The 19,033-nt window shown below is 35.0% G+C and overlaps 1 long non-coding RNA gene across 4 annotated transcripts in view; it reads left to right on the top strand.

Moving 5' to 3' along the window:
- LOC143642760 (uncharacterized) overlaps positions 1 to 19,033 on the top strand; it is a 121,093-nt gene that overhangs the window by 81,881 nt on the left and 20,179 nt on the right. Inside the window, exon 7 of one of the 4 annotated variants that reach the window (XR_013155851.1) lies at positions 5,272 to 6,014. The exons of the other annotated variants lie outside the window; for them this stretch is intronic. This is a non-coding gene — a long non-coding RNA (uncharacterized LOC143642760). Of the gene's footprint in view, positions 1 to 5,271; positions 6,015 to 19,033 lie in introns of those variants that run through there. 4 annotated transcript variants of the gene reach the window in all.

Here is a 19,033-nt window from a genome sequence, read left to right as displayed (position 1 = left end):
ATGCTTTAGGATGGAAAATTTGTAGTCATCAATAATTCATTCAAGAAGAAAGATAAAAAGTTGAAGATAATATAGAATTTACTTGTGAGATTAGACTACCAACAAAAACAAAAAATATAATAATAAACATTCATTAAATTTAAAATGCTTACTAAAGTCTCAGCAGCTTCAATAAGAAAAAAAGATAAAGAAATATGTATACAATATTAAATAATATTTAATAAATGATTAAATCAGATTAAATTATTTTGAAGAAAATACTTTCTGTTATTTCATAAAATAAGTATATAATTACCTAGAGACATGAAAATTATCAAACTAATTTAAGAGGAGTTGGAAATCTTGAATAGACTAATTGCCCTCAAATAATTAGGAAGTTTAAATAATATATATTGAAAGCTGAGTTAGATCTGGTTTGATACCTGCTGAGCTTTAATGATTTTTTAAAATAAAATAGTTCAGTATTATTTAAATTATAATAGGCCACAGAAAATTATTAGATTTTCCAAATTCAGTTTATAAATCCAAGGTCCAGCCAGTTCCAGTGGAGAAACCTCCTTGACATTCAATAAATATTGCCCTTGCCCACAAATTCAGGCTTTAGTAATAGGTATAAACTAACAATTGAGTAAAGACTACAAGAGACCACCACTAATGCTTAAACCTCAGAAATATCAAGCTGGTTCATAAGTAACATGTATATGTTACTAACCAGGACATTTAACAATCTTTAAACCTTGTCAGCAAAGTCCAGATACAATGTCCAACATTAAATAAAAATTTAGTGACAATGGAGGAAAATATACTAAGGATGAGCATAAGGGCAATTTAGAATTTGCAGGAGAAAAGATCAATGATCTTGAAGATATAGCTATGTAAACTATAAAAACTGAACTCCAGAGAAATAAAGTGCTGAAAAAATAATTTCTAAGCTTCTGTGACCTGTCAGACAATATCAGACAAATGCAATACTCTAACATATGCAGTTGGAGTCCCAGAAGGGAAGTTATAATACAAAAATATTTGAAAAAATATATATTGCTAGAGGGATCTCCCTTATCTATTGTTCTTTATAGCTCCAGGTTGTACCATGTTACTGACAATTTATTGCTTTCCTATATTTCTTTGCACTAACTTTAGCATGGTCTCCAGCTTTCTTAGCTTCGCAAAGGGAATATTATCATATTCTTGAAGTCAACTTGGATTGCTGGCCATAGGCAGAAAGTTTCTGAATAATAGCAGAGCAATTATTATCTTACATTTATGTTTTTTAACTGGTCAGCATTATATCCAAATTAAGCAGGCCAGAATTTAAGATACATTTTCCAAATATTTAACAAAGTTCATCTATTTCCATGCATAGCTCTTTAGTGCCTATTACTTTCTCTAATAAACCAGTTGCAATATTAGCAGCACTTACTTGCAGTGTCCCAAACCATGTGTACTGGGTTAATAGTGTTTACTCAAAATTCATGTCCACCTGAAACCTCAGTATGTGACCTAATTTGGAAATAACTGTTTGCAGATAAAATTGTTGAGTTAAATGAGGTCCTGTTGAATTATATTGGGATCTAAATCCAATATGACTGGTGTCCATAGAAGAGAAAAAATTAGATGCAGAGATAGAGACATGGAGGGAAAAGGTTCAAATGATAATGGAGGCAAAGATTGATATTATGACTGCCACAAGCCAAGAAATGTGCAGGACTACCAGAAACTGGAAGACTCAAGAAAGGATACTCCCCTGTAGACTTCAGAGGGCTCATGTCCCAGCCAAAACCTTGATGTTGGGCCATTTAGCCTCCATAACTGTGAGAGTACATTTCTGTTGTTTTAAGCCATAGGAAACTAATACACCAACTCATATAATTGAATGAAGAATGATGAGCAAGAGGCAGCAATAAAAATATCTTATAAAGGAGCTTTGCAAACAGAAGAAGCATAAAGCAAGTTCAAATGCCATCAGATAAGAATAGATTTGGTATGATCATTGAACAAAAAAGAAGGTATGTTCTGTTTGAACATAGTGAACAGAAGGCAGTGGGAGATGCAGTTAGAGATGTAAGCAAAAGACAGATAAGCTAATTCTCATAGGGTAGTGTTTTAGTTTCCTAGCTGTTAAAATAAATATCATACAAGGGATTGGCTTACAACAGGAATTAATTGGCTCATAGTTTTTAGGTTAGGAGAAGTTCAAAGTCATGACCATCAGCAAAGTGATGCTTTCTTTTTAAAGATGGTAGGCATTTTGGGGCTGGCTGCCAGAAATCCTTGACCATTGACTTTTCTGTCACTGGAATACTAATGGTGACATCTTTTTGCTCTTTTGAATTCTGTTGACTTCCAGCTTTTGGTTGCTCCCCATGGCTCCTTTCTATGTCCAATTCCCTTGTTTATAAGGACTTCAGCTATATCCTATTAAGGCCTACCCTCATTCAATTTGGACTTGCCTTATCTAATAATGTCATCAAAGGTCATATTTACATATGGATTCACACCCCCAGAACCAGGGGTTAGGACGTTTGGTGGAGGAAATGATTCAGTCCCCAACAGGTAGGTAACATAAATCTGTCCAATTTATTAAATGTGTGTTTGTTGAGACTTTCTCTATTCTATGATGGTACAGCTTGTGGTCAATCAATGTCCACCGAGAATAAAAGGAAAGACCAGGCTTAAAAACAACAACAAAACCCAAAGCACCAACCAAGAAAGAAAAAACTCTTAAAGGCAATGGGAAAATAATAAAACAAACAGATTAGAGGAACCCAGATTCATGAGAGACTGGTTAACATCCTGATGATGCATTTTCACTTAGCATTTTCTGAGTTGGAAAGAGGGCAAAAGGCCAAGACTCAGTACTGTCACTCGGAAGAGCACTGTTGCTGGAAAATAAGGTCTAGACTTCTACTCAGTAGTAAAAAATAAATGTCCCAATAAAAAATGGGCAAAACTTAAAAAGACAAGTCACTAGAAAAGGTCTCTGAAAAATCATTAAGTATGTGAAAAGCTACACTATCATTCAGAAAAAAAAAAAGAAAGCATAGCAAAGCCACAATAGAAAGACTGAAAACATCTGAAATGATGGAAGGTTCTGGAGTAATGGGAACTCTCATACATAATTGGGGGGAGGTAAAATGCTACGGCCCTTTCGGAGAAAGATCTGGAAGTTTCTTATGAAATGAAAACTACACCTGATCTATGAACCTGGCATTCCAAACCTAGGTAATTATCCAGAATAATGAAAACATGTGTCCACAAAATACTTGTGCAAGAATATTCACAACAGCTTTATTCATAATAGTCTCAAATTGGAAATATTCTATATGTCTACAACAAGAGAATAGATAAATATGTATTGATACATTAATAAAAATTGAACTCAACTCTCAGAAATGGCAAAAAATTGGTACATTCAACAACAAGGGTCAATATTAAAACCCTTATGCTGGGTGAAAGAAGTCTTAAAAGAGTTCATGTTGGTTCATTATGATAGAGAACAAATTTTATCTATGGTGGAAAAAATTCAGAATAGCCATTGCTTCAGAGCATGTGAGGGCAGGGGTTCATTGTAAAGGCATAGGATGAGTGAATCTTCCACATCTCCATACCACTCAGGTATGTGCAGTTCTCAAAACTCAGCACACATCTAATTACCATTACATTTTTTAGAAAAAAAAGATCATATGACTAAATTTATTCTTTTATACCTTTAAGAAATATTTGAAATATTGTAATACTGCTTTCCCAAATTTTTCTAATTATATGAATCACTGAGCTTGTTTACTAAAAATGTAAATACAATGTTCTTTTTCAGAAGTTTCTGAATCATGAATTCTGAATGGTAATTGTTCTAGTTTGCTAGCTGCTGGAATGCAGCACACCAGAGACAGATTGGCTTCTAATAAAAGGGGATTTATTTCATTAGTTCTTCAGAGGAAAGGCAGCTAACTTTCATCTGAGGTTTTTCTTACGTTGGAAGGCTCAGGGTAATCTCTGCTGGCCTTCTCTCCAGGCCTCTGAGTTCCAACAACTTTCCCTGGGGTGATTCCTTTCTGCATCTCCAAAAGCCTGGGCTGAGCTGTGAGTGCTGAGATGAGGTATGCCAAGCTGCTTGGGCTGTGCTACATTGAGCTCTCTCATTTAAGCACCAGCCAATTAAGTCAAACGTCCTTCATTGCAGCAGGCACGCCTCCTAGATGACTGCAGATGTAAATTGGCAACAGATGAGGTTCACGTACCATTGGCTTATGGCCACAGCAACAGAACTAGGTGCCTTCACCTGGCCAAGTTGACAACTGAATCTAACTACCACAGTAATTCATCATTTTTTGCAACCCTCTAGATAATTATTTTAATTTCAGAAATTTAATAAATTCTGCTTTAACAGATACATAATATTTGCTTCCATGCTATAAGTCAAAATTCTGAGTCTCATTGGTCATTACTCATACTTGCCACAAGAATATATCTTGGCATTTTTCATCATTTCCTTTATTGCTAATATATGCAACATCAATTTGCATAGTGATGTTGATATTGATAAAATTTGTGGCTTTTTATAGACTTCCTTTCAGAGAACTAGTCCCTATTTACAGAAAATCAAGGTATTAAGGAATAATTAGGAAAGGGTATTTTTAAAATTTTTGAGAAGTCATATTTTCCAACATTAATGTGTTGAAAGAAATAAATTTTGATATTAATCCCAGCATATGGTAGCAACCATGTAATAAATCAGTGAACTTAATTTCCTAAACATTTTTCTTTAACTGTGGAAAGGAGAAATGTGACATTTGCCTATTAATTGGGCACTAGATGGGAAATTCTGCGAGTCATTTTTAAAGTCATAAGTGATTCAGAAGGATTACTTGAATTGTTTTTGGATTTTTAAAACAATTTTAACATTGCAGAGTAATTCAGTACAATTAAACAAAATATATTTAAATATGAATTTTGTTACCAGGCCACATTCATTAAAAACGTTTTCCTTACAAACTTGAAAATAATACAGCCTGTTTCTCCTCCAAAAGTATATGTGAGGGTTCATTTGCATGTGTGTGTGTATGTGTGTGTGTGTGTGTGTGTTTATCTGTTCTAAAGCAGGCATACCTACAGTAAGGAAATAAAAATAGCATGGGTATTAATTAGATCTTTCTTATAAATTTGATGCAGTTTAGCTCTGTTCATTCAAAAAGAAGGGGGAAACAAATGTCTTTTATAAACTGTCTGCGCTATAATGTATATGCTCTGCTGTTTTTCACATTTACACTCCAGATCCCTCCTTTCTGCCTTCCAACTTGTTTTGACTGAACTTGCCTCAACCTCAAGACTCCAAGTGCCCTGTGACTTTTCATTCAGACATATGAAAGCTGGGACTCATCAGGGACACCTAGGTGTATATTGAGCTTTCACAAGTAACATCACATGTTCAGGTGGGAGCAGAGTTTGGCTTATTTAATATTTTCCATCATATATACAAAAAATGAAACTTTAGATGAAAGAAGAATCAAGCAGGCTATTGTTGTTACTAAAAGGAATTTATGGTCGCCATTAAGAAGAAGATAAATTTTGTGACTATGTTGCAATAATCATAACACAGTGTTTCTGGAGCAAATTAATGTTTCCTACATGTTTAATTTCAACTGTTCTGGTATTTATAAGCATCTCATTCTTAATTGGACATAATTTGCTTTCTTCTATAATAGAAGTTTATTAGTTCAAGGGTAAAGTTTTCAATAAAATCCCCTTTTTCACAAAAATTTCAAATAGACAGTTGGGTAAATTTTATTTGTATTTCAAATAGACTATTTTCAAAAGCAGCAGTCTTGAGTAATTTAGATGGACTCATTCCACAGTGGTAGTCGAAAAGCATTTATTAATGAAGGAGAGATTACAAAGAAAATCCTTTCTTAATTTTTTTTTTTTGGTTCTTTTACCTATTAGTAATTATTTTCACGTTTTACATATCTCCCATTTCATAGTAGCTGCCAATTACATTTCACAGAATAGGAATCAGCCATGTGCTCTTTCAAAGACATGGGATGCCATAAAATAAGGACTGATTTTGTAGTAAAAATCTCTGCTGTTCTGAGTTTCATAAATTTATCAGTTCTTCACTTCTCAATGTCTTTGTGAAATGGTACTAAATGTATGAAAACTTGAGATAAAAATTGTTTCCAAAAAGTATTTAACAATATGAATCAAAGAAGTGCTCTTCTCAATTTTTTTTCTTTTTCAAAATTTTAAAGAAAGACAATTAGAGGTGCCAAATCAAACATAATTTGCGTTTAAGCCCTGAATACCTTCCATGTACTAATTGTTTTCTTCAGTTCCTCACCACACTCTCTGTGAAATGTCGAATTATGTACTTTGGAAAGAAACATATTCATAACCCATTTCTGTGGGTGTGAACCCATTATAAATAGGACCTGTTGAAGTAGTTATTTTTCAAGAAGGTATGGCCCAACTGAATGATGTTTGGTTTCACTCCTGTTATGGAGGCTTACACACATACAATATGTATACATAAAAATACTAAGCCACATGGAGAGACATTGAAAATCAAAGGAACTGGAAACTAAAGGAGGCTATCGCCATTTGCAGAAAAGCCAGGGACCCAAGGACTGGTGGCATTCAGCCCCAGATTGCCACAGCCTTTGGGGAGTACACACCGCTTTGCTGATGTCTCAATTTCGGGCTTCTAGCTTCCAAATAGTGAGCCAATAAATTCTTGCTTTTAAGCCAACACATTTTATGTGTTTGCTTTAGCTGGGAATCTAAGACATTATCCATTTCTAGGGATCATTCTGAGCTAGGTGTTTTGCAACTCTAAGAATCAATCATTATCAAAAAACATCCTTTTCTTGTTTTACCTTCCTTGCAGGGTTTTTCTGTTCTTTGACTTTCCAGTCAAAATAATTGACAAATCTGACATTTAAAAACAGACCAGTTTCTTGATACCCTTATGTGTGAACCATTTAATGCTGGATATATTCATATAGCAAGGATATTTAGGGACTATTGAATCTCTTGTCTCTTATTTTAATTTGGCTTATAACCTTTCCAGTTCTGCTAGGTCAGCTTCCAGTCATCTAGAAACGCATGGAATATTTTTGCAAATAAATCAATGATATTAAAATTATCTATGTTTATGCCACCTTTTAATGTTAAAATCCCCTATCAAGGGAACAGATTTTTGTTGGGATTCTTCTCATTAGTTACTTTCAAAAATATTTTATAGATACACATAGAATTTTGACATTAACCTTTCTCTCTCGCTTCTTTTTTTTTTTAATTTTGCTAGCTCCTGTTTGTCTTTGTATAGCCATTCTGATTCTTGATGAGATTGTTTTTATGTCATAAAACCATTCTGGGAAAAAGACAGCTTATAAACAAAGCATAAGAAAATACTTCATATTCCCAAATACACATAAAGTTTTTCCCTCTGTATTGTGTGACCATTTGTCTCTACTTATGTCATGTTTTTGTTTTGCTTTAAGAAGGGTACTTTTAACTGGAGACCAGAGTTACTACATACCATCTTAAAGTTAAGACCTTTCTTTCCATATTTATAGTCTCCATTATTGAACTTCACAATCTCTCTTGAAACCGCAGAAATCAGATTCATGTTACCTCCATTCCATTCAAACCAACTGGGTCAATGTCATTAGTGAGCTCTGTTTTGATAAATCCAGTGGTTTCTTCAGTGAGGTTAGAATGGTAAACAGCTTTAAAATAATTTTGGTTTAATTTGTTTAAACTTCCATCTTTATTCAGCAAATTTCAAAGAAGAAACAAAAAATAGCTGAGGCAGGCTGACATACCAACAATCTTTTGCCGTGCTAAGACTCCTGCCTATATGGAAAAGGAGGAACTGTGATAAACAAGTCAAGCTGACACCTGCAAATCTGCTTATTTTCACCAGATAAACGCATTCCTACACTAACATTCTGCCTAAGCAGCTTTTGCAGATTCATAGTATCCAAAGATGACCTGTCCCAGACAACTCACAGAGCTCACTTCCTCCTTGCCTCCTCTGCTTGCTCCCCCACACCTTTTCTGTGTTCTAAGCAGATATATAAGCGGTTTCTCCACCCCTTTGCTTTGACTAGTAACTTTCTTTTACTTCTGTTCCCAGGAGTGTCACTTAGCTCAATAAATTTTTCCTGCACTTTGGTTTCCAGACTCTGTTTTTCACTTAACACTTGGTCCTGAAATTACTTGACCACATATCAGCATTAAGCATAATTATCACTGATCACTTTAATGACCCTTTGCCAAAGAAACTCCTCATTGTTACTCTATTTATTCTCTCCTTCTTCTGTAGTAACGAAGTTTTAGCTGGGCATGTTGCTGTTCCCCTGAGAACTACACTTTCAGCTTCCCCAGTAGCTAAGTAGGACCAAAGAAACTAGGTGCTGCCACTGTGATGTGAGCAGAAGTGATGGGCAATTATGGATCACAAACTTAAGGGGAACGGGCTGCACTCGCCTTGAAACTTTCTCCTTTCCTCCAGCTGGAAGAGGACCGGAATTGAAGCCGACACATATATCCAGAGATGCATGCCACATTGAGAATACCTAAAAATTTTAGCTCCGTGGGACTCAGTCTCCTACCCCTTTCATTTTATACTTCAGTTTTCCTGGTTATACTTGTAGACTTATTAATTATAAAAGTCATATCTCAATTCAATTCTAAAATGTTTCTAGTATTTTATTTTTATAATGACCTCTTCTGCAGTTTCTTATATTCACACTACTTGGATATTAGATATTTTGTGTTCATCTTATGTGTCTTTTATCTTTTTTTCTCGTATTTTCTTTCCATTTGAGTTTTCTTGTGAAAAAAAGTTCTATGGCAATTTGCCAATTTTCTTGCAACTAATATAATAAGTTTTGAGTGATCATATTTTTAATTTCTAAGAATTTTCTGTTTTGTACACTTGCATCATAATGGAGCAGATGCTTTTAATTTTGAAGTGTGGATGTTTAAGTTGTTTCTAACTTGGATTTATGAATAAAATTTCTATGAACATTTTTGTGCAAATATCTTTGTGGACATTTAACTTACATTTTAGTGAAATACCTAGGATTGGAATTGCTGGGTCCTAAAGTAAGGGGATGACCAATTTTATAAGGAACTTCCAAATAGTTGGCCAGTAGGGTTGTACAATTTTTGCTTTGACAGAGATATGCAAAAATCTTGTCTGTTCCGTTACATTTGATGCTACTAATGCTTTTAATCTTAATTATTCTCATCAGGGTAAAGTGATATCTCATGGTAGTTATACAAGGCATTTCCTTGAATATTATGGATGTTAGGCACTTTTATATACGCTTATTGTTCATTTCTTCTTCTCAAAATGACTGCCCAAGTCCATTGTCCATTTTCACTGGATATTTCAAATTTTACTGAAAATTGTGGAACTCTATATTCTGGATAGTCATTTGTTAGTTTTATGTATTGAAATATTTTTCTTAGTTTGTGGCTAGACTATTCACTTTCTTTAGGTATATTTTAGTGAGCAGATGATTTTATTTTTGATGCTATATTATCCAGTATCTCTCTTTTATAGTTTGTGCTTTACATGAACTATCTTTGTTTATTCCAGGGTCATAAAAATATTTTTTTCTGTTTACTCAAGGTTTTAATTTTAGGACTGTGACATATCTCAAAGTAATTTTTGAATTTGGCTATCCATGTGATGATTCATTTGTTCCAGAAATATTTGTTGAGGAGATTTTTCCATTGAATTGCCTTAATAATTGTTCTTGGAAAACAATTAATGGTAGAGGTATTAGGCTATTTATGAACTTGTTGTGCTGTTATAATGATCTATTTATATTTATGACAGTAATCACATGATTACAATTACTCTGAAAATGTTTTAACTTTGCCCTTCTTTTTTGATATTATTTTGGCTATTATAAGTACTTTTTATTAATATGTATGTTTTAGATACAGCTTATTAATTTCTGCCACATGTCTGTTGGTATTTCAATTGGCATTTCATTGAATCTATATCAATTTGGGAGAGTTAGTGTCCTAACAATATTGAGTCTTCCAATCCATGAACAGGATTTGTCTATATTATATGTACATCTATTTGTGCATATGTATGTATATATATAACTTTTTTGTTTAGGTCTTCATTTTTTTCTTAGCATTATTTAATTTACCTTCTAGTGTGGAGATTCTGTATACTTTTGCTCTCTCTCCTCTTTTATCCCTTGGTTGTTGGATTTTATTTGTTTAAACTCAATTACTATGACAAACACTTCAAAATATATATCCCTACTCATGACTTCTCTCCCAAATACAGACTCAATAATGGAAAGGCCTATGCAAATTTCCCCAGAATAACTTATAGGCATCTAAAACTCAATATATCCAAATGGAACTCCTTCTCTGTCCTCCAACATCTCCTTCAACCAATGGTAATTCTACCCTTCCAGTTTCTAAAGTAAATAACCTTGCATTTATCCTTTACTCCTCTCTTTCTCTCACACTGCACAAGCAACCCCCATCTTCACCTTTAAAATACATCCAGATCAGAACTCTTCTTATTAATGTGTTATTATTATCCTGATATGAGGACTGCTATCTTTTACTTTAATAGCTTTTAAAAGGTCTCCCATCATCTAGTTCATTTGTCCTTGTAGTTCATTTTCAAAAGAGCAACCTTAAAACTAATTGTTAAATACTAATCTTAAATATTATCCTTAAAACACAAGTTAGAGGATGTCAATTATCTGCTTAACAACCTGATGTGCATGATATTATTTGTTGAAAATCCCAAAAAATCTACAGCAAAGCTTCTAGAGCTAATAAATGAGCACAGCAAAGTGGCAGGGTACAAGACCACCATCCAAATTTCAGCAGTGTTTTTATACACTAGTGAGTGATGAGTAATCTAAGGAGGAAATCAAGAAAAAAAACCTATTTAAAATAGCAAGAAAAAGAATAAAATATTTAGGAATAAATTTAACTAAGGATACAAAAGACTTGCACACAGAAAACTGCAAGAAATTGCTAAAAGAAATCATGGAAGACCTAAATCAATGGAAAGACATACTGTATTCATGGATTGGAAGACTAAACACAGTGAAGATGTCAGTTCTACCCAAATTGATTTATAGATTCACTGCAATATCAATTAAAATCATGAAAACTGACTTTGCAGAAATAGGACAACCAAAAACCAAATTTATTTGGAAGGGCAGCGTGCCCTGAATAGCTGCAAATATCTTGAGAAGGAAAAATGAAGTGTGAGGTCTCACACTACCTGACTTTAAAGCATATTACTAAAGCTACAGTAGTCAAAACAGCATGGTACTGGCCTAAAGATAGATATGCTGACCAATGGAATTGAATTGAATGTTCAGAAATAGACCCTCTCATCTACGGATAATTGATCTTTGATAAGGTGGTCAAGCCAACCATCTGGAAAATAGCAGCCTCTTCAATAAATGGTGCTTGGAGAACTGGATATCCATAGGCAAAAGAATGAAAAAGCATCCATATCTCACACCTTATACAAAAGTAAACTCAAAATGAATCAAAGACCTAAAAACATTAGAGTTAAGACTATAAAAGAAAACATAGGAAAATATCTTATAAATTTTGCAATACGATGTATTTTCCTAGCTCTTACGCCCAGAGCACAAGCATTGAAAAAAGAATTAGATAGGGCTGACCGCAGTGGCTCAGCAGGCAGAGTTCTTGCCTGCCGTGCCAGAGCGGAGACCTGGGTTGAGTTCTGGGTACCTGCCCAGGTAAAAAGAAAAAAAAAAAAAAAAAAAGAAAGAAAGAAATAGGATCTCCTCAAAATTAAACACTTTTTTAAAACTGCTTTTAGTTGTAAAATAAAACATACACACACACACACACAGAATAAAGAAAAAAAAGCAATAATTTCCAAAACACATTTCAACAAGCAGCTACAGAACAACGTCCACAGTTTGTCATAGGTTACCATGCCCTCAGCTCAGATTTTTCCTTCTAGCTACTTGTTGGCAGTTTTATCAGTCATTCTAATGGAATCATAGAGTATCTCTCCTTTTGTATCTGATGTATTTCACTCAGAATTATGCCCTTAAGGTTCATCTATATTGTCATATGTTCTGGGACATCATTTTGTCTAAATGCTGCATAATATTTCACTGTATGTACATACCACCTTTTATTTATTCACATGTCTGTTGATGGGCACCAGGATTGTTTCCATCTCTTGGCAATCATGAATAGTGCTGCTTTGAACATTGGTGTGCAAATGTCTGTTCAAGTCACTGCCCTCAACTCTTCTGGGTATATACCAAGTATTAGTATTGTGGGTCATAGGACAACTAAATATTTAGTTTTCTGAGGAATTGCCAAACTGATTTCCACAGCAGCTGAACCATTTTACATTCCCACCAACAGTGAATAAGTGTTCCAATTTTTGTGCAACCTTTCCAACATTTATAATTTCCTGTTTGTTTAATAGCAGCCATTCTTATAGGTGTGAGGTGATATCTCATTGTCATCTTAATTTGCATTTCCCTTATAGCCAATGAAGATGAGCAGCTCTTCATGTGCTTTTTAGCCATCTGCATTTGCTCTTCAGAGAAGTGCCTATTCATTTCCTCAGACCATTTTATAATTGGATTGTTTGTTCTTTTGTTGGTGAGCTGTATAATTTCTTTATGTACATAAGATATCAAGCCTTTATTCAATATGTGGTTTCCAAATATTTTCTCCCATTGAGCTAGCTGTCTCTTCACCTTTTTTTGACAAAGTCCTTTGAGGCACAGAAGCTTCTGATCTTAAGGAGTTCCCATTTGTTTATTTTTTCTTTCACAGCTTGTGCTTTAGGTGTAAAGTTTAAGAAGCTGCCTCCTATTACTAGATGTTGAAGATGTTTCCCAACATTTTTTTCAAGAAGTTTTATGATACTGGCTCTTATATTTAGGTCTTTGATTCATTTTGAATTAATTTTCATATAGGGTGTAAAGTAGAGGCCCTCTTTCGTTCATTAGGCTACTGAAATCCAGTTCTCCCATGCCCATTTACTGAAAAGACTATTCTGTCCCAATCAGCGGATTTGGGAGCCTTATTGAAAATCAAATGTCCATAAATTTGGTGGTCAATCTCTGCACTCTCAATTCTGTTCTCCTGGTCACCCTTCTGCCTTTGTGCCAGTGCCATGCTGTTTTGACCACTGTGGCTTTATAATAAACTTTAAAGCCAGTTTGCTCTTCTTTTTTAGGATATCTTTAGCTATTCAAGGTCCATTTTCCTTCCATGTGAATTTGATGACCAGTTTTTCCAAGTCTTCAAAGTAGGTTGTTGGGATTTTTATTAGTATTGAATTGAATCTGTAGATCAGTTTGGGTAGGATTGACACCTTTGCAATATTCCACCTTCCTATCCATGATCATGGAATACCTTTCCATCTATTTAGGTAATTTTTTATTCCTTTTAGCATTTTTTTTATAAGTTTCTGTGTATAAGTCCTTGACATCCCTGGTTAGCCTTATTCCTAAATAACTAATTCTTCTGAATGGAATTATTTCCTTAGTTGTCACACTAGATAGGTCATTTTTTGTGTATACAGACATTATTTTTGTAATTAATCTTGTATTCTGCCACTTTGCTGAATTTGCTTATTAGCTCAAGTAGTTTTACTATAGATTTCTCAGGATTTTCTAAATATAGGATCATGTCCTCTGCAAATAATGAAAGCTTTACTTCTTTCTATTTGGATGCCTTTTATTTCTTCCTCCTGTCTAATTGTTCAGCTAGTACTTCTAATACAATGTTTGAATAATAGTGGTGGCAATGGGTATCCTTGTCTCATCCCCGATTTCAAGAGGAATACTTTCAATTTCTCACCATTAAGTATGATGCTGGCTATGGGTTTTTCATATAAGCCCTTATGATATTGAGAAAATTTCCTTCAATACCTAAATTTGAAGTACTTTTATCAGAAAAGGATGCTGGACTTTGTTGAATGATTTTTCAGCATCAATCAATGTGATCATGTGATTTTTCCCTTTTAATTTGTTAATGTGCTGTATTATGTTGATTGATTTTCTTATGTTGAACCACCCTTGCATTTCTGGTATGAATCCCACTTGGTCATGATATGTAATTCTTTTAACGTGATATTGGATACAATTTGCCAGTATTTTGTTAAGAATTTTTGCATCTATGTTCATTAGAGAGATTGGTTTGTAGTTTTCTTTTCTTGTGTCATCTTTATCTGATTTTGATATTAGTGATGTTAGCTTTCTAAAATGAGTTAGTAACATTCCTTTCTCTTCAATTTTTTGGAAGACTTTGAGCAGAATTGGTGTCAGTTCTTTGTGAAAAATTTGATAAAATTCTCCTGTGAAGCCATCAGGTCCTGGGCTTTTTTTGTGGGAAAATTTTTGATGATAGATTGGATCTCTTTACTTGTGATTGATTTTTTGAGATCTTCTATTTTTTTCTCAGGTAAGCATAGGTAATTCATGTGTTTCTAGGAATTTGTTCATTTCATCTAAATTATCTAGTTTGTTGGATATAGTAATCCATAATATCTCTTATGATTTTTAATATTTTTTCATGATCTGTGGTAATAACCTGCCTCTCATTTCTGATTTTATTTATTTGTGTCCTCTCTCTTTTATTCTATGTTAATTTAGCTAGGGGACCATCAATTTTATTAATTTTCTCAAAGAACCAACTTTTAGTTTTGTTGATTCTTTCTGTTGTTTTATTGTTCTCCTTTTTTTTTCTGCTTTAGTCTTTATTATTTCTCTTCTTTTAATTGCTTTGGGGTTAGTTTGCTGTTTTTTCTCAAAATTTTCCAGGTGAGCAGTTAAATCCTCAAGTTTTGCTCATTCTTGTTTTTTAATATAAGCATTTAGGCCAATAGATTTCCTTCTCAGCACTGCTTTTGCCACATCCTATAAATTTTAATATGTTGTACTCTCATTATCATTCATCTCCAGATATTTACTGATTTCTCTAGCAATTTCTTCTTTGACCCACTGATTATTTAAGTGTCTTGTTTAATCTCCATATATTTGTGAAAGCTCTGGTTCTTTGGTGATCATTAATTTACAACTTAATTCTATTGTGATCAGAGAAAGTACTTGAATAATTTCAATCTTGTTGAATTTATAGAGACTTAGTTTATGTCCCAGTACGTGATCTATCCTGAAGAATGTTCCATTTGCACTAGAGAAGAATGGTATCCTGGTGTTTTGGGATGTAATGATCTATATATATCTACTAGATCTGATTCATTTATTTTGCTGTTTAGATTCTCTATTTCTTTGTCGATCCTCTGTGTAGGTGTTCTATCTATAGTGGAGAGAGGTGTATTGAAGTCTCCCACTATTACTATTGGTATGTCTATAGCTCCCTTCAGTTTTTCCAATATGTGCCTCATGTACTTTGGAACTCCTTGATTGGGAGCATTCACATTTATGATTGTTATTTCTTCCTGGTGATTGTCTCTTTTATTAACATTTAGTATCCTTTTTTTTTCTCTTATGACATTTTTATATTTAAAGTCTAATATGTCTGATATTAGTATGGCTACTACTGCTTTCCTTTTGTTACAGCTTACATAGAAGATCTTTTTCCATACTTTCATTTTCAATCTAACTTAGACACTTGAGTCTAAGATGCTTCTCTTGTATACAGCATATATATGGGTTATGTTTAATGATCCATTCTGTCAGTCTGTTTCTTTTAATTGGTGAGGTTAGTCCATTAACACTCAAAGTAATTACTGTAAAAGCAGTTCTTGATTCTACCATCTTGTCCTTTAGTTTTTATTTGTCAGATCTGTATATTCTTTTTCTTCTCTCTCTCTTTTTCTTTAAATTACCTTTTACTCATATTCTTCAATTCTGTGCCCTCCTCCAGGCCTCCCTCCCTTGTCTTTTTTCATTAGCTAACAGGGCTCCCTTTAGTATTTCTTGTAGGGCTGGTCTCTTATTGACTAGTTCTCTCAATCTTTCTTTATCTTTGAAGATTTTACTCTCTCCCTCAACTTTGAAGGATGGTTTAGCTGCATAAAGAATTCTTGGTTGAAAGCCTTTCTCATTCAGTACCTTAAAAATATTGTACCACTGCTTTCTTGCTTCCATGGTGTCTGTTGAGTAGTCTCAAGTCAGTCTTATGAATTTTCCCTTGTATGTAGTAGATTGCTTTTCTCGTGCTGCTCTCAGGACTTTCTGTTTCTCTTCAACACCTGAAAGTCTGATTAGTATGTGTCTCGGAGTGGGCTAGTTAAGATTTATTCTATTTGGAGTTCACTGGGCCTCTTTGATGTGCATATTTGTGTTTCCTCTAAGGGTTTGGAAGTTTGCTCTGATTATATGTTCAAACAACTTTCCCAATCCTTTATTCTTCTCTTCTCCTTCTGGGACATCAATAATTCTTACATTTTTGTGCCTCCTGTTTGCCATCATTTCTCTAAGATCCAGTTGCATGTTTTCCATCTTTCTTGCCATTTGTTCTTTTGTGAGGTCTAGTGCTATTGCTCTATCTTTTAGCTCACTTATTCTTCCTTCTGCTTCTTTGAATCTGCTATCGTGTTTCCCGTATATATTTTTTAATTTGGCCTACTGTATCTTTCATTTCTGTGCCATTTTTCTGCCATTTTTCTATTTAACCTTCCAGATTCTTCTTTATGCTCTTGACTGTCTTCCTGATATCCTTCATTTCTTTATAAATACCTTTGAGTAGTTGTTCCATATTCTGTGTCCCCTCTGGAATTTTGATTTGGTCATTTGGCTGGGCCATTTCAGCATGGATCTTCGTGTTCTTTATGATTTTCTGTCGTGCTCTGGGCATTTGTTTATCTTGATATGGCTATTATGCAAGTTGGTGTCTTCACTCTTCTTAAGCTTTGTATTTACTTTAATTTTGCTGAATGATTCCTTTTGCCTTTTGTTTGTTGGTTAATCTCTGCCAAATCAAGGTTCAGATCTCATGTAGGGGATACAATTCAACTTAAGGGTCTATTATAAGGTAGGCTGGGGTACACGGGTACTCCAGCGACAGAATGACTGACTACCACGCAGGCTATCCAAGGTGAATCCTAGCCCCTTCTCCCCAGCAGGTGGCGACTGCGAGGGTCCGCCTCCCTCCAGCTCTCTCCTTCCTGTCTGGAGTAACCAACCTGCACTTACTGCATTTGTCCAGCAAATGGTGCTCGAGTCTCTTCGTGCCTTAGCCCCCCCACCCCCCACCCCGTTGGAGTGATGTGTGCTCAGCAAAGGGGCGTTCTTGGGTAGAGGAGCTACTCTGCCAGGGGCCGCCAGCTGGTGGGTCTCTGCTGGGGTCCAGGGAGCCGACCAGCGTGTGGAGGATCAGCTGATCAGGTAATCTGCAGTACTGGTGGGCCTGCCAGACACCACCACTGTGGGCAGCTTTTCCCGCACCCGACTGGGTGATCACTTCTTTCACCCTCAGGCCTCTCACTGGACTCCGGGGTCCCTGCAAGCTCTGCCCGCCACTTGGGGAAAGTTTCTCCAGCTGGCTGCTGTGCAGGCTGGAGCTGAGAAGGGTCAGTTCCCTCCTATTGCACCTCCCCATTGCACTGCAGCTTGCCCACGCAGTGGGGATCCCAGTCACCAGACCCACTTGCTCTCTTTCAATCCTTCTCCCCTCAAAAACTGCCTAAAGAGCTCCTTGACAACTCACACCTCAGTACCTGCAGTCTTGTACATTTTCTCCCTGTTTTCTATCTTGTTTCATGGAGCAGGAGTGAATTCACTCCACTCCATCATCTTCCCGAAGCCAAAATTAAACACTTTTGTGCAAAGAACTTTGTCAGGAAAGTAAAAAGGTAGCTCGCACAACGGGAAACGATCTTTGGAAACCACATATCAGGTAAGCGTTTAGGATCCAGAATATACAAAGAGATTCTTCAACTCTATAACAAAACACAAACAACCCACTTTAAAAATGGGCAAAAGACATGAACACTTTCAGAAGAGGAAATACAAAAAGCTAAAGGGCACATGAGGGGATGCTCAACTTCACTGGCTATTAGAGAGATGCAAGTTGGAACTGTAGTGAGATATCATCTCACACCCACTAGAATGGCCATTATAAAAAAAAAATGACAGAAAATGGCAAGTGCTGGAGAGGATGTGATGAAAAAAGCCACTCTTATCCACTGTTGGTGGGAATGTAAAATGGTACAAATGCTCAGGAAGACAGTTTGGTTGTTCCTCATGGAGCTAAGTATAGAACTGCCATATGATCCAGCAATCTCATTACTAAGTATATATTCAGAGGAACTGAAGGTAAGGACACAAACAGACATTTGCACACTGATGTTTATGTCAGCATTATTTTTGATTGCCAAGAAATGGAAGAAGTCCAGATGACCATTAACAGACAAGTGGATGAATGGGCTGTGGTATATACATCCAATGGAATACTTCACATCTGTAAGACAGAATAAAGTCATGAAGCATGTGACAGCATAGATGAATTCTGAGTACATAATACTGAGTGAAATTAGCCAGAAACAAAAGGAAAAATATTGTATGCTCTCACTAATATGAACTACTTTTAATGAGTGAGCTTAAGAGTTAAAGTTAAGAACCAAGTTATCAGGAGATAGAAAGGGGGCGAGATTGGGCATTTGGTGTTGAAGGAATACAGATTGTATACCAAGACTGACTGTAAAAATTACAAAAACAGATAGCACAATACCACCTGATGATAACACAATAATGTAAGTCCACTGAATGAAGCTGAATATGAGGATTGGAGAAGCTAGAAGAAAAACAACAAAACATGATACTATAACCCATACCAAACTTTAAAATGTGTTCTATAAATACCTGTTAAAATGTGTTTTGAAATTGATTGCTTTTTTGTACATATATTTTACACACACACACAAAAACATTACAAAATGAAAAAATTAAATAGTACAGAGTGGTCTCCTTTACCCATCACCATTCCCCCAATGGTAACATCTTACAAAACTGCATTACCAAAACAAAGATGTAGACATTAGCACCAAACAGTTAATTAA

Source organism: Tamandua tetradactyla, chromosome 7, assembly GCF_023851605.1.
Source record: "Tamandua tetradactyla isolate mTamTet1 chromosome 7, mTamTet1.pri, whole genome shotgun sequence".
NCBI classification, from domain to species: Eukaryota; Metazoa; Chordata; class Mammalia; order Pilosa; family Myrmecophagidae; genus Tamandua; species Tamandua tetradactyla.
Note: the sequence above shows the minus strand (reverse complement) of the source record. Positions and strands in the feature narration are given on the sequence as shown.